The sequence below is a fragment of the Ursus maritimus genome, unplaced genomic scaffold (genome assembly GCF_017311325.1).
Source record: "Ursus maritimus isolate PB19 unplaced genomic scaffold, ASM1731132v1 scaffold_10, whole genome shotgun sequence".
NCBI lineage: Eukaryota > Metazoa > Chordata > Mammalia > Carnivora > Ursidae > Ursus > Ursus maritimus.
Window position 1 is genome coordinate 11,814,114 of NW_024423344.1, and position 15,515 is coordinate 11,829,628.

Genomic DNA, 15,515 nt, shown 5'->3' on the forward strand with positions numbered 1-15,515 from the left:
CAACTGATAAATATTTCAATTGTAATTCCCTGTAAGTTTCCCTTTCTGATTTTACATTACTTTTGATTGCTAGTTTAACCCTTTATATTCAAACTTATCTGTTTTCAAAGTTAGACATATTCATGCTTTGATATCTTACTCCGATTTATAAAAATAATAATCATTTGCTATGTCATTAGTGAAACTTCTTTTTCACAATAAAATTATAGACAGTTAAAGCAGTTCGGCGATAATAAAGAAAAGTCATTCCAAATTATGTAAGAGCACAGGTCGCTTTTTAAATTTACATGAACATTTGTGATAGATTCTTAGGCCACAGCTAAACAAAAGGAAAAGGTAGACATTATGCTATTATCTTTTCTCTTCTGGCTGTGATCACCCTTGAGTGCCTAAGGGATGAATGATATTGACTAACTTAAGCCACAGCATTAGTTGATAAGTAGAAATAACATATCTTCTTATAACTTGGTACATGTATTTTATCATCAATTTATTCATTGGGTATCCTTGTTAACCAGCCTCAAGCCACCTCCTCCCCAACAAAAGATTTTTGTGGACCAATTATGGACAATAATACAAATAAAAAATTGGGGCTTCTATGGGAAAGTAAAAGCATGAAGTGCCCAGAATGCTACTTGGTAACTACTTACTCAAATAATTCACTAACCTTCAAAAAAATGGAGTCATAGGAAATGGGGCCGGAACAATATTTTGAAGTGAGCAGTATTTGACTGCCCTCTAATGGACGAGCTCGAAGCTCAGCGTGGATTCTTCTTTTTCTAAGGAACGTCACTTCTAACTGGTTGCTGCGACTTAGGAAAAGGTTTTCCAACTACATTTTAATTTCACACAATTACATCATGCTGCTGGGAGCTGTGAAAATCAATTATGCTGCAGCCCAGTCATACGGAGGGTAACGTGGCCCCACTAATGAAAAAGAAACTCACCTGCTCGAGGGCTGAAAGGAGCCCACTGTGAGCGAAGAGGGGAAATATCAGAAACCCAGAAGGGAAAGCTATTTGAGATGAGTTCTCTCTAAAGTAAATACACCCTGCAACAGACGTTTATTCATCTATTCATCTTATTGTAAATAAATATGACCAGATATATTAAGAATTTTAAGGACTCTTGCTTGAACTAACATAATTGGCTGTCACTGGATTTTAGAGACAAAATTGGTATTTCCTTCAAATTGTTAGGATTGAAAAATGGCACATTTTTATCCTAGAAAATTGTGGCCTGAATAAAATTCAATTAACTAAGAATAGTTTTTGTGTACATAATAATATAATGATAAATGTGCAGCGTTTTCTAGAATACATATTTAATACTATATATGGTATTTAAGAACCCAAAGTAGCTTGGTTTACTTTTTACTTGTTTGGTAAATATATAACTTAACGTTCATGAGAAAAAAAAATTAATACGCTTTTTTTACACGAATCATCTGAAAATAAAAAAATATACCTGTCTTCTATGCTTTATTCACACCCATCAATTTCTCATCCCATACTTGCTGTCATTGAATATATACCGAAAAAAAATTAAGTTTGCGATAATTTCAACGGTGTTAAATACCTAAGAAAAGTGTTTTCAAATCAAAATAAAATGATTGATTTCATGCTCCTGTGACTAAATAAACTTTTGAACATCGTAAGATTAGAAAGGAATTGCAGTTGAGGAATTGGCTTTATTGATAAAATGGCAGACCTTTTGTCTTGGCCGCTTCTCCTCTCCACCGTTCTGGCTTCTGGCTCCTGTCCTTACCTCTGGTCTTGTTTACGCCGCTCTCTTATCCCTGGCAACACCCCCCCCCGCCCACCCCCCCGCACTCACCCCACAGGTGATCCTTTCTTAGATTTGCCTCCCACAACATTTACCCCCTCTTCTCCTCACCTCTGCACACATCTGTCTCGGATGCCCGCCCGGCCTCTCTTGCTGCTATTTCTCCGTCTCACCCTCTCACCGTGGTCTCCTCCAGGCTTCCCGGCCTCTGAAGCCTCTTCTCTCGTCTTCCTGCCTTTCCCATCTCATGTTCCCTAATTCCCATACCTACTCCACTTTGACTGTTAGCATCCGCCTGGTCATTTCCCCTTGGAATCCATCCGCCCTTCTATTTCCTCCTTCCTCAAGCATATCTTACCTCTAATGGCCTCCTGTCGCTCTTGAACTTCCTTTCTCGGTCTTCGTGTATCTGTCTTGTCCCCCTTTGAGGCCCTGGTCTCCTTGCTGTTATTTGTGGCTAGCCCCAGCGGCTCCTGGCCTGGTCAGCAGTCATCATTTCTGTGGCTCCGACTGCTAGCACACGTGTCCAAACACAAGCAAACTCGTACTATGTCTCCTTATAACTTCAGCTAAAACGTGCACTCGTTTTGTAGGTCCATGGTGATTTCTTGACAATTCTGAAATCCAGGAAGCTCTGAAAACTGCGAGTATGAACACTTTTGCCTACAAAATGTGGTCAGAACTGACCAGAAGCCGTTAAGAGTCTTCATTTATAATTTTACTATAAAATATCACACATTGTGATATAGATAAATATTAATATGTTTGGTTATGTGATTTTTGCCCCACACCCAGCAGGGAATGTTATGTCATTTATAGCATAGGCATATATTAACTTTCTAGAATAAAACAAATTATAAATTCTGAAATATGTTTCTCCAACAGGTTTCTTTTAAGGTGTTATAGATCAGTACTAGCCATCACCCTATTCAGATGACCGACTGTCCCGTGTCTCATTATTCTCCCCATTATTCTCCCCATTATCTCATTATTCTCCCCAGTGCTATATGACTATTTTCTTTGCCCGGGGAGTTTCTGTGTTACTAGAATAAGTGTTCGATGAGAAAAAGAGAGAGATCATTTTAACTATTTCTCCCTTTCTGTAATTCCAATTTATTTTTTACTCAATCTGTTCAGATTTTTAAAAAAATGTTGGTGATGATATTTTCCATTCCAATAATTCTGACTGTACTTAAATCTGTCTGTTCTGGTTTTATAAACTTCTATTCCTACCTCATGATACTATTCCTTCCATTATTTCTTTGAGAATTTTAATCATACAGATTTAAACTGCTTTTTAAAGCACTATCACCTAATTCCCAGGTATGAACTCTCCCTTTTCTGGAGCCCTGGACATTTTCATAACGGCAGAGAGACTTTCTTCCTGCACACCTCTCCCTGTGAGGGATCCCATAATTGCCTCGACATAGCCCACTGAAGTGTTCAGATCTGAGCTGTAGTTTATGTTCGAATCTCAGGGATTCTACCAATTCCAAAACTCATGTTCAGTTTGCAAAGCACCACTGCTGCTTTCACCGCTGACAGGGGCAGGGTGATATCCTATTCTCAACCTCGGGTGGTCAGGCAGAGCCATTTCATCCCCCATTCATCATCAGGGTCTCCGTCCCAGTGAGCACGCTTCCTATAGGTCCACGCACCTGCTGGCCTGGGCTGCATTCAGCCCCTCTTGTACAGGGGCTTGGAGCCCAGCCCTAGTGCTCATCCAGTCCCACCTAGGAAGCTAGCTCCTCTCACACCCGTGGCTTTTTCTCTATTCGGGTTCTGTGGAGAGTTTTTTCTGCTGTGAGCTTAATGTTTTAATGAAGAAACATAGTATCAGTCTTTTTTGCGTCTAGGGACAAGTGTGTTGTGGGGAGCATATTCAGAACTTGCTCACGACAGACCATCTTGATGCAGAAGCTCAGAAAAGAAGGTAGTTTTCATTCTTCAGATTTTGCTTTATCAGAAATAGGACACTGATGGGCCCACAAACCAGAGATTTGGAGTAGTAAAGTGAGGTGCCGTACAAATGGAAGGGATTAAGGTAGGGGAGGCAGCAGAAGGGCAAGGACGCTAGACTTAGGGTTAGCAGAACCGTGTTCAAGTCCCTGCCTTATCCTTGACCAGCTTTTGGTCTTCAGCATAGCAAATAATCTCTTAGCCTCAGCCGTAATATTGGTACAACTGCTGGGTTTCCAGACCCACTTGTGATGAGGTTAAGGGAATAGATTCTGGGATTCCACCCCCAGTCGATTCAATAGGTCTAGGCTAGGGCGCAGGACTGCACAGTATAGAAGCAAGCCAGGTGATCTGATAAACTTGTCCTATGGATTACAGCTCTGAAAACACTGGTATTACAGTTAGCACATCAAAATATAAGCAGGCTTTTTTCCTAGAAGAGATGCTAATTCCTTGCTATACTCTCTGTGCATATCAGGATGCTAACAGGGTTCACTGCATTATTTAACATATTAATTCTACTTGGATTTTTTTTTAATTTTGAGGATTATAAGAACAAATTAAATATTTAGCAAGGGAATAGCCAAACCCACATTGTCTAATGATCGATATACAGCCTCTTAATGGAGAGTATGATCCAGAAAAGTAATTAATGTGCATGTTTAACTATAAGGTAGTCTTGATGTTAATTACCACTACCTTTTTTGGAAGAAACTGTTAACTCAAGACCAAATGGCTAGGGAAGCATCTCCTCTGATTTAGAGTGAGATCCTCTTTTTCATTCGTCACCTGGTTTTCATTATCCATTATTTTGCTTGGTTATGGTCCAGCCAGTGGACACTAGGCTAGTCATTTGCCTGTAGCAGGACAAGGGCAAACACTCCTCTCTTCCTCTTCCTTCCCTTGCCCTCCCCTCTCCTCTCCCTCCCACCACCCACCTCTCTGTCTCTTTCTTTTTTTTTCTTTTTTTTTTTTTTTAAGAATTTATTTATTTATTCGACAGAGATAGAGACAGCCAGCGAGAGAGGGAACACAAGCAGGGGGAGTGGGAGAGGAAGAAGCAGGCTCATAGTGGAAGAGCCTGATGTGGGGCTCGATCCCACAACGCTGGGATCACGCCCTGAGCCGAAGGCAGACGCTTAACCGCTGTGCCACCCAGGCGCCCCTCTCTGTCTCTTTCTTATTCACTCTTCTGTCTGATATTTTCAGGTTCAACCACGTAGACTAAAAATAGTGTATCTATTTTTGTAGATATTTCTACTCTTAATTTTCTTTCATGTAAATTCATGAAATATAAGAAATTCAAGATATTGATTCACTTCCATTCTTCTTTTGAGGGCCACTGTGAAAATATCCCCTCAAAAGTCTTAAATTCTGGGAGTGAGATAGGAGAGTCTGTAGGCAAACTTACTTATAGTCAGGAAAGGAATAATACTCCCTGCTGAGTGTTGGTGAAAAATTCTGTTCCCTTGTTCAGAAACCATTCCTTTATGGCTGTTTCCTACTTCCCACTTATAAATGCCACTCCTACTATAACTAATGCTAAAATTATCTACTTGGAAAAAGAAGTTGCCCTCACTAAGAGAACAGGGTTTTGCAAATGTGATTTTTATCCATTGTATGAGTAAATTGCAAGAGTTTTGTGAAGAGCGGAGCATGAGGAAATTATTTAGGCTATAACCTGACTCCCACACATAGACCATATACTATAAGTCAGTGTGGGCCATCTTGCCCCACCCAACCTACACAGAATCTACCTGGAAATTAGGAGAGACCTAATCACCTCTCCCTTTCAATGGTAGGTAACTTCAAGCAAAAATGCCAACATATGCAGCACCTGGGTGGCTCAGTCTGTTAAGCGTCTGCCTTCGGCTCAGATCATAATCCCAGCATCCTTAGCATCCTGGATCAAGCCCTGCATCCGGCTCCCTGCTCCTCGGGGAGTCTGCTTCTCCCTTTCCTTCTGCACTCTCTCTGCTCATGCTCTCTCTCACTCATTCCCTCTCTCAAATAAATACATAAAATCTTTTTTAAAATGCCAACATAAAAATAACCGAAGCATTGATATTAGATAAATGAGAAAAGAGGAATGAACATAAAGCTCCTATCTGCACCTAACCCACATTGACGTCATATCTGACCCACGTACATTCAAGCTGCACCTACGCTTCTGGCATGGATTATCATGAAGTACCTGTGTGCTCTCCACTTTCACATGTAGGAATTTAGGTGGATATATAGTCCAATTATGGAAACACTGCCACCCCTGAAAATGTTAATTAAGTTTAGATAATGATTTTGAGGCATATAGTAGATGCTAAAAACTGAAAATTTTGTGAGGCATTGGGAGAATCCAAATTGGTAAAATAAGTTCCCTTCTAACAGTGGGGCACAATACACTATAGGAAAAAGAAAAATATCTATAATAAAATGCCATAATGCTACAATAGAGATATGTATAAGATGCTTTGAGGGGGGAAAAGAGACAGTTCATGCTTTTTTTTTTAAGATCTTAGTTAGTTAGTTAGTTAGTTAGTTAGTTACTTAGTTAGTTATCAGAGAGAGAGAGAGCACAAGCAGGGGAAGCAGCAGGCAGAGGGGGAAGCAGGCTCCCCGCTGAGCAAGGAGCCGGATCCTGATTCCTGCGGGACACTGGGATCCTGACCTGAGCCAAAGGCAGATGCTTAACCAACTGAGCCACCCAGGCCTCTGGAGAAAGTTCATACTTTTGAGAGATTCTGGAGGGGATCAGTAAAGTTCTCACAGAAATGACTTTTGAAATGAGTAAAAAGAACGATGAAGTGAAAAAGGAGAAAAATTGCATTTTGGATGTAGAGAACAGCACAAGCTGAAGCCTCGAAATCTTTTCCTTTTTTAAAGATTTTATTTATTCATTTGACAGAGAGAGACAGCAAAAGAGGGAACACAAGCAAAGGGAGTGGGAGATGGAGAAGCAGGCTTCCCACCAAGTAGGGAGCCCCATGTGGGGCTTGATCCCAGGACCCTGGGATCAGGCCCTGAGCCAAAGGCAGACGCTTAACGGCTGAGCTACCCAGGCGCCCCTGAAGCCTCAAAATCTTATTACTGTAGACGTAGGGCTGCCAGGAGTGTGTTCCTGACAGAGTACCCAACAATTATGAAATGTCAAGGAGAACTCTCCGCTGCCTGTATTTGATTGGAAATCACTTTGAACGACTTAATTTGTTCATTTTCAACACTATATTATATGCCATTGATGAACACACCACAATTTTTATCTGTTTTATTTTCAAGGACATTTGGGTTATTTCCAGTTTGAGGCTGTTAGGAGGAACGCTTCTGTGACTAATCTTGTCTGAGTCTCTAGGTGCGCACGTGCACGCATGCATTTCTGTGGGCACTTGCTTCGAAGTAAAACTGCCGACTCATCAGGTTTTCAAGGCTTGGTGTTTAGCAGACAATGACAGATGGTTTCCCCAAAGCCATTGCTCCAAGGAATACCCCCCCCCGCAACCCCCCCCCACAGTGCATGAGAATTTGCATAGCCTCACATCCTCACCAAATAGCATAGGATTGGTGGTTTTTAAAATTATAGCCATGCTGGTAATCTGTAGTGATAGATTGTAGTTTTAATTTGCATTTCCCTGCGTACTAATTAGATTTAATACTTTTTCAAATGTTTTTGGCCATTTGTATATCCGCTTTTGTTATGTGTCTGTTCAGCTTCTTTTTTTTTTGTTTTGTTTTAAGATTTTTATTTATTTTTTATTTGAGAGAGAGAGACACAGCCAGCAAGAGAGGGAACACAAGCAGGGGGAGTGGGAGAGGAAGAAGCAGACTCCCAGCAGAAGAGCCCAACACGGGGCTCGATCCCAGAACCCTGGGATCATGCCCTGAGCCAAAGGCAGATGCTCAACCACTGAGCCACCCAGGCGCACCTGTCTGTTCAGCTTCTTGCCCATTTTCTATTTACTGTTCATCTTTTCCTCATTAATTTATAGGACCTCCCTTTCCCTGCCCCCCATACACACACTCACACACTCACATACACACACACACTCACACACACATATATTCTAATTACAAACTTTCTGAAACATCTACTCTGTAGCTTGCCATTACTTTTTCTTAATGGTATCCTTTTTTCATTTTTTGCAACAGAAGTTCTTCATTTTAATGTAGTCTAATTTGTCTCTCTTTTCCTTTATGATTAACGCTTTTGTTTTCTTTCTTCTTTCTTTCTTTCTTTCTTTCTTTCTTTCTTTCTTTCTTTCTTTCTTTCTTTGTATTCTCCTTAAAATCTCTACCCCAGGGGTGCCTGGGTGGCACAGCGGTTAAGCCTCTGCCTTCAGCTCAGGGCGTGATCCCGGCGTTATGGGATCGAGCCCCACATCGGGCTCCTCCACTATGAGCCTGCTTCTTCCTCTCCCACTCCCCCTGCTTGTGTTCCCTCTCTCGCTGGCTGTCTCTATCTCTGTCAAATAAATAAACAAAATCTTTAAAAAAAAAATCTCTACCCCAAAGTCATAAAGACTTTTCCTTTATTATATTCCAGGAATTCTATTGGTTTACCTTTAATATTTAAATATAATCCACCTAGAAATACCTATCCCCACCACTGCTCTGTAGTGCCACTTGCTCATATCTGTCTCTTTCAGAGCTTTCTATTCCATTCGATTTGTCTATTGTTCACCCCTTCCCCCCAGTATTATTACACTGCATAAATTATTGTACCCTCATAATAAGTCTTATTTTACAGATAAGTTCTCTTTCCTTGTTCTCCTTCTTCCAGACTGACCTGGCTTTTACTGGGCTTCTAGAAATATATGCCTTTTGGAAACAACTTATCCATTTCTATGCACATGTACATACACACTCCCGGATTTTTATTGTAATTTCTTTGAACCTGTAGATCAATTGGGGGAAGAAGTAATATCTTAAAAATATTAAGTCTCCGTTTATTTGAGTCTTTACCGTCAGTCAATAATTTTATATGCTTTACATGAATGTCTTGCAGATTTTTGTTAATTTATTCTAACACTGTTGATGCCGTAATAAAAAGTATTTTTAAAACATTTTATTATCTAATTGTTTGTTGCTGACATGCAGAAATGGCATTGATTTTCAAAAACCTTGCTAAATTCACTATTACTAATAATATTTTTGTTTTTTTATGTTCACAATAGTATCATTCATAAAGAATGACAGTTTTATTTCTTCTCTTTCAATATTTAAACCATTGATTTACTTGCCTTGTCTCAATACATTTGTTAAAGTCCTCCGGTACCATGTTGGATAGATGTACGAACAGTGGACATTGCCATCTCGCTCCCAATCTCAAAGGGAAAAATCCACCATTAAGCGTATTTTATACTGTCAGCTTTTGTAGGTACCCTTTATTAAATCAAGTAAGTTAGCTTCTATTTTTAGTTTGCATACTTACTTTAAAGTCAGAACTTGATAGATCCATCTCTGGAGCCCCTGTCATAAGCAAAGTTAATGATGAATGACAGACTGGGCGAAAATATTTGTGAGTTATAGTCCAGAGGGCTAAGCTCGCTAAAGAATTCTGGTAACATTGCCAGATTCGATTTTCTCACACATAGTTCCAAACACTGTGTTCTGGGCCACTGCTGTCAGGAATGAAAGTTTCACCAGTCCAGGGGCATAAATAAGTTCGTTTTGTTTTTTTTTCATAAAGCTGAGCATATTTCTTTTAAAGGATTGTCTTTTTTTCCTGTGGCTATGTTTTGTGTAATTTTTAATGATAAAATGCTATTTTTCTAATAAATCATTATTGTAATAATGGTAATTTAGGGTTTTAAATTTTTTTTCTCATTTGACAAACTAAAATATTAGTAACTTTTTGCAGGTCCCTCTTAATTCTTTAACTGACTTGATGGTCTCGGAAATCTCTGGCCATACGTTTATCAGTGATCTCTAAGGTGTTGACAAAGAAAAAGGAGCCAAAGCATTAAGGGGATATAGGGGAGAGGACCTTTAAAGAATAGAGAGGTGGAAGTAAACCAGGGCTGTGAGACATCACAAAGCCATGGGAAAAATGGTTTCAGCCTGGTGGCTGTGGTCGGCTGTGTCAAATGTATAGAGAACTGAGTAAGATGAAGACTATAAAATGCCTGCTGTGTCTAATAACAAAGAGGACACTAATGATTCAGATGGGACACTGTCAGCAGAGCAGCAAGGCCAAGACCCAATGCCGTGGGCGGAAGACAGAAAGGTTGATGAGAAAGTGGAGACATTGACTTGCATGGTTCTTCTGAGAAATTTAATTTCGAAGAGAGAACTGGGTCTCAGTTCTACTGTGGATATAGTAGGATTTGGGTTGATGGGCTGGTTGGTTGGTTGCTTGCTTGATTGGTTTGTTGGTTGGTTTTGAAGATGAGAGCTGATTGAATAAGATTAACATGAATTTAAAAACCAGTGGAGAGGGGCATCTGGGTGGCCCAGTTGGTGAAGCGTCCGCCTTCAGCTCAGGTCATGATCCCAGGGTCCTGGGATCAAGTCCTGCATTAGGCTCTCTGCACAACGGGGAGCCTGCTGCTCCCCCTGCTTGTGCGCTCTCTCTCACTCTGACAAATAAATAAATAGAATCTTGAAAAGAAAAACCAGTGGAGAAAATGGATATTAAAATATAGGAGAAAAAGACGATAATTAACAGAGAGAGATTCTGAGAACATGAGGTGAAGTGGAATATACAACATAGATGGACAACTTCAGCACGGGCAAGGAAGGAGATCTTCATCCTTTGTGCATCGTCAAAGAAGCGCCCAGGGCATCAGCCTAGGACGGTGTGGCTTCTCTGTGGCTCAACACCAGCTGTCTATGTGAATGGCGCCCCATGCTTGTGTGAGATACACCCTGCCCAGGCACATGCAGCAGTCTTGTACATAGGTAAATTTGTAAATCAATGGAACTAGAATTTGGGAGAATTACTGCCAAGAGGAGGAATAGCCAGTGAAAGACCCTTGACAGAGCAGTCACCAGACCGGAATGAATTAGAAGAGCAAGAGAAAGGGAAAGGGAGCCACCTTCTTGCCTTTCCACACTTCCCGTGCCAAGTTTCTATCAGGCTTCACTTTCACGAGCACTCTTTCCATGTTCTTCTTCCCTTCATCCACCACAGTGAGCATTCTCTGGGTCCATTGTGCTCAGGCAGGTTTTAAGAAGAAGACAGTCTTTCACACTCATGCAGAACAAGTTAGGTATTTAAATACTAAAAGACAATATTTTAACTTAAAAGAATTCATCCCTAAAGGTGAAATTTCAGCAGCTTATTGGTGAGTAGCAGAGATGCTTTTGGAAGAGAAATCTTCCTTGTGCCCTTATATCCTTTACAACCCTTCAAGGGCCACAGCGTTCAGTTCAAGATCCACATAAATGCACCCAGCCACGGGAAACATGGGGCTGAGATCCATCCCTGTTGATGATGATACTAGCAATTTGAAGTTCCCTTGTTTTCTAATTTAAACCAACACGTATTGAGCCTATACTCTGTTCCAGGAGGTTTGTCATCATTTCCCCCAATTTGTTTGTTCAAACATTGGGCAATCATCTGCAGAGGGAGATGGGGTGGTAGTTTCCACAGAACATCTGTGAATAGGATCCTGAGGGACTTTCACCAGCTCGAGATGGTTGGTTTGTCCCAGAAGAACATGACAGAGAATAGAGGCTTGGAGAAATTCTGTTAAGGCAGCAATATTTGAAATGAAAAGGATGTGGGTTAATGTGTGACTAAAACTGGATCTGAATCCTATTCATCCTGGTTGATATGGTCACGCAATACTGTCAGGGAAGGGAGGACCAAACAGAGCTATCAAAGCATAAGATTTCTAAGTTTAAAAAAACAACAAACAAGAGGCCAATTCCTCTCCACTCACTTTAACATAAACATTTTTTAGAAAGACTTTATTAGTTACCTCCAAACAAACAATAAATCATCCATCTCACAAAGGTGGGTTTTTATGATGCTCAGACTCTTCCTAGAAATAGGAGGGCTTCTAGAGGGTGGATTCAGGGAATGAGCTGGATTCACTCTTGCTTCACATCGTGAATGGAGTTACTGCTCCTCTTAGACATCCTAGCACCTGAGCTCCGGGTGGGACTGAGCATTGTCTGACCTATGACCTGGCACATAGGCATTCAGTTAACATTTCTGCATGTGAGATAAATGTTTCTCCTGGTGCTGCTCTTTAGAGTGAAGAGTAGCTGGCTCTTTAGTCAATGGCAGAGGCTTCATCTGCATCTGAATGAACTCCACTAGGAGCAGAGCATTCTGGGAAATGGCCTCATTGGCCAGGATCCTCTATGTTCCCCCTGTAGACTGTAGAGCTGTCATCTCTAGCGCTAGTGTGGAAAGAATCTTAGCCAGAACACCAGGTTGAAGGGTAAAGGGCTTTCTTCAGTTTCATACAGGACTAGTATTGGCAAAGAATCAGAGAAAACAAAGAGGGACTTGCACATCTCCATGGATTCTTAAACTGAGGACCTAAAAAAGCATTTTCACCTGTTGTTTCCCAGTAACACGAGGAAGGTGTTGGCAGGCAGCAAAAAATGTCTTTGGGCAGCAGTCCAGTTGGCCTCAAAAGGCTATCAAGGAGTCATTTAACAAGCTCTTTGCACAGACATGTCCAGAATATTGACCAGAAGAGAGAAGAAGCACTCACTGAGCATTTTTCTCTCACATGTTCGAACCTCCCCTCAGCTGTGTGTTTGGCAGGGGTCCCACAAAATCGCTGCAGAAGCTATCAACATAGCTTTTATGTAGGCATCCTCCATTTTAATAATCCCCAAGTTTCAATAAAACCTATCTCTTTCCACTTCCACAGATGGCAGGAAGACTAGACAGCAGATATGCTTTCTACAGACGGCTATTGATTCTTTTTTCAGTATGTGCCAAATACAGCAGGAATTCTTAATTATTTTTTTTAAATTATATAATGACCAGGACAAAAATAATAAATGAAGTACTCAGAAAACTAAGCAGTATTTTTGTTATTAAAATAAAAATACAAGCTTGTAAGTTTGGGAAGTTTAAATCTTGAAAAGAGCGCTTCTTCAATTATTTTTATTGTTAAATGACCCATTCATTCATTCATTAAAAAAATTACTGAGTGCCAAGTAAGTACCAGGCACTTGGACAATAGGGATTTAGGATACAGAGGGGAAGGCATAGGGAATAGATTTCATTTATTTATTTTCCTTCCACATAAAATTTATACCTTGAGGATGTCTTCAGGAAAATACCATTCTTGAGTGCAAAATGAGTAATTAAGAGAAATGCAATTGATAAGTTCTGTTTGCACATGGTCAGTCTTTCCCTTTCCCTTCCCTCACCGTAACTTGCTACACGTATTCCATTTTTCTTCCAGGGACAAGGAAATAAAATTGATCCCTCTTGTCTGTGACATTTGATTACTTATCTTGCTCTGAATCGCCATCTGTGAGATGGACATTTAGTTGGGTCCAGCCTGCAAGGAACTCAAGGTTACCTTCATGGAAAACCCCAGAAGGGAACACAATACATTGCCTTCAAAATGTCTTACATAGTGCTCAGCTTTCTATTTCAAAATTGTCTTTAATCAAATGTTTAATCACCTCTACAAGATCATTAAGAAAATATTATTATTATGAGGTTGTAAGGGCATTTTCATTGCTGTTTTATCATTTATAACCCTCCATTAGCTTTCAAAGTGATTTGAGGCTGCTTAAAATAGAAACCATATATGTCATAGGGCTTTTCAAACAGAAAAACATGAGGAAGTAGGGGAAGCTTTATTATAGTCCCTGTTATTTCTTTCTTAGAAATCCCATAAAAAATTCTGCAATGCTAAGGCACAGCAAGCCTTCATTCTACATTAAAGTTTCCTTCGTAAAGTCCTACTTTCTGGCCCCTTGTTGAATTTGCCCTCCTACCAACATTAACTGAGGGCTTATCATGAACCAGGCACTCCCTGGTACTTCACAAGCACTAGCTTATCTAGCTCCTAAAACACATCCAGAAGGGGGATATTACATGAACTGTATTTTAAATATGAGGAAACTACATTTGGAGCTTAAGTAGCTTGATTAAGTCTAGTGAGTGGCAGAGAGAATTCCAATCTAGGCAGGTCTGAGGGTCTCCAGAGTACTTCATCACTAATGAATACTTGTAAATAATGGGTCCTATGCCATTAGTGGATCATGAGATCAACTTAGTGGCTTGTGATCCCATCTGTGGGTAAGATAGAATAGCAGTGATCAGCATACATCCCACAAAGTAAAAAGCAAGTTATATTTCAAGAAATTTTGTTTTCAGCGTGTGTCTGTTTGTATGCTGAATTGTGATACAAATATATGTCTGTGAGTTACTACCATAAAAAATTTCAAAGCTGCTTCACTAAGATATATTGACTCTCACTCCTTCATGTTCCAAACACAGGAGGACTACTAATTTTTTTATAAATCTGCCCTCTACAGAAATGTTTACAAGAAAGAAGAGATTTAAAAATCTATGACTCCGTATGCCTCTCCCTGTGTGAATAGGCTTAACAAGCCAACTCCCAGAGCCATGCAGCAGAATTTTCCTAAAATAGTCAGACCTGACTGGTCTTATGCCAAGTTGCTAATAGTAAGTCACTCATCTGTCACTGCAACAATAGCAGAACAAATATTTTTTGCTTTGGTAAGAACAAAGATCCAATGGGTATAAAAGCATCCAAGGGCCACCCTCCCCATCTAGGAAAGGTGTAGCAGGTGGGGCAGAAGAGCTTCTGGAGTAGAGTGTGCATTGGTATGTCCAGCTGTCCCCAAGTAGGGCCAGGCTCCGTGCGTGTGTGTGTGTGTGTGTTGATGTATTTATTAAATGGAAGTAAAAATTAGACAAAGTGAGCAATGACAATACAAAATATAATGTGTTTTCTAAGATGTTAAACAATTTTCTATGAACTTCTACCTATGAAAGACAATTTAATTCTCATATTCCCTCTCCCCATACACATATTTGAATCATCCCCTGGCCCCAGGGGCCCACTGTGAACTACTGTGTTATGAAGATATCAATTAAAGAGGGAAGCTGCATTTCAAGGGGCATAAGTTCTCTGTGATGACGAATTAAAAATAGTCTTCTTGTGCAGGGAAAATAAGAGAAGACCAAAGCTGAATAGTGGCTAGGTTGAATGAGAAAATGAAAAAAGGAATAAAAAGGAATATAATTAACTTTGACAAAATTACTCTGTGGATAGGATGACCAAAAACACTCCAGAAATTTAGATGTAAGAGACATTCTTGCAATTTCTAAAGAGTACTTTCCAGAAAATAGATGCTTTTCATAAATACTCTAGTAAATTGTGGAAGTCATGTATTTTTTTAAAGGAATGCAAGATGAAACTTCACAGAAATCGACTGAAGGAGAGTGTACACTCAGGCATGACTATAGCTCATTATAACTAATTGAAAGGAGCAAGGGGCATTAGCAAGGTGCTCCTAACCATGCCCCTGAAGGTTGACATCAAGGCCAGGAGTTCCCTTGGGTTGGTGATGTGATTTTTTTTAATATAGCAGAACGATAGAGAACAAACCTTCCGTGACTTTCCAAACTGATGACTGCATTTAACTTCCTTACACCTGAAATATAAAAAAAATATCACCCATTCATAGACTGGTTGAAGAAATAACCGAGATAAACCACTTGTGCAAATGGCCTGGGACACAATAAGCTCAAAGAGTGTTAGGTGTGATTACTTACTATTATCTCTCCTTAGTCAAATGTGGTTCTAGAGTTCTCTCTAATTCAC

The 15,515-nt window shown here is 40.1% G+C and overlaps 1 protein-coding gene across 1 annotated transcript in view; it reads left to right on the top strand.

The window, feature by feature from the left end:
• The window catches only part of RXFP2 (relaxin family peptide receptor 2), a 67,811-nt gene that overhangs the window by 12,753 nt on the left and 39,543 nt on the right, over positions 1 to 15,515 (top strand). The window lies entirely within an intron of this gene.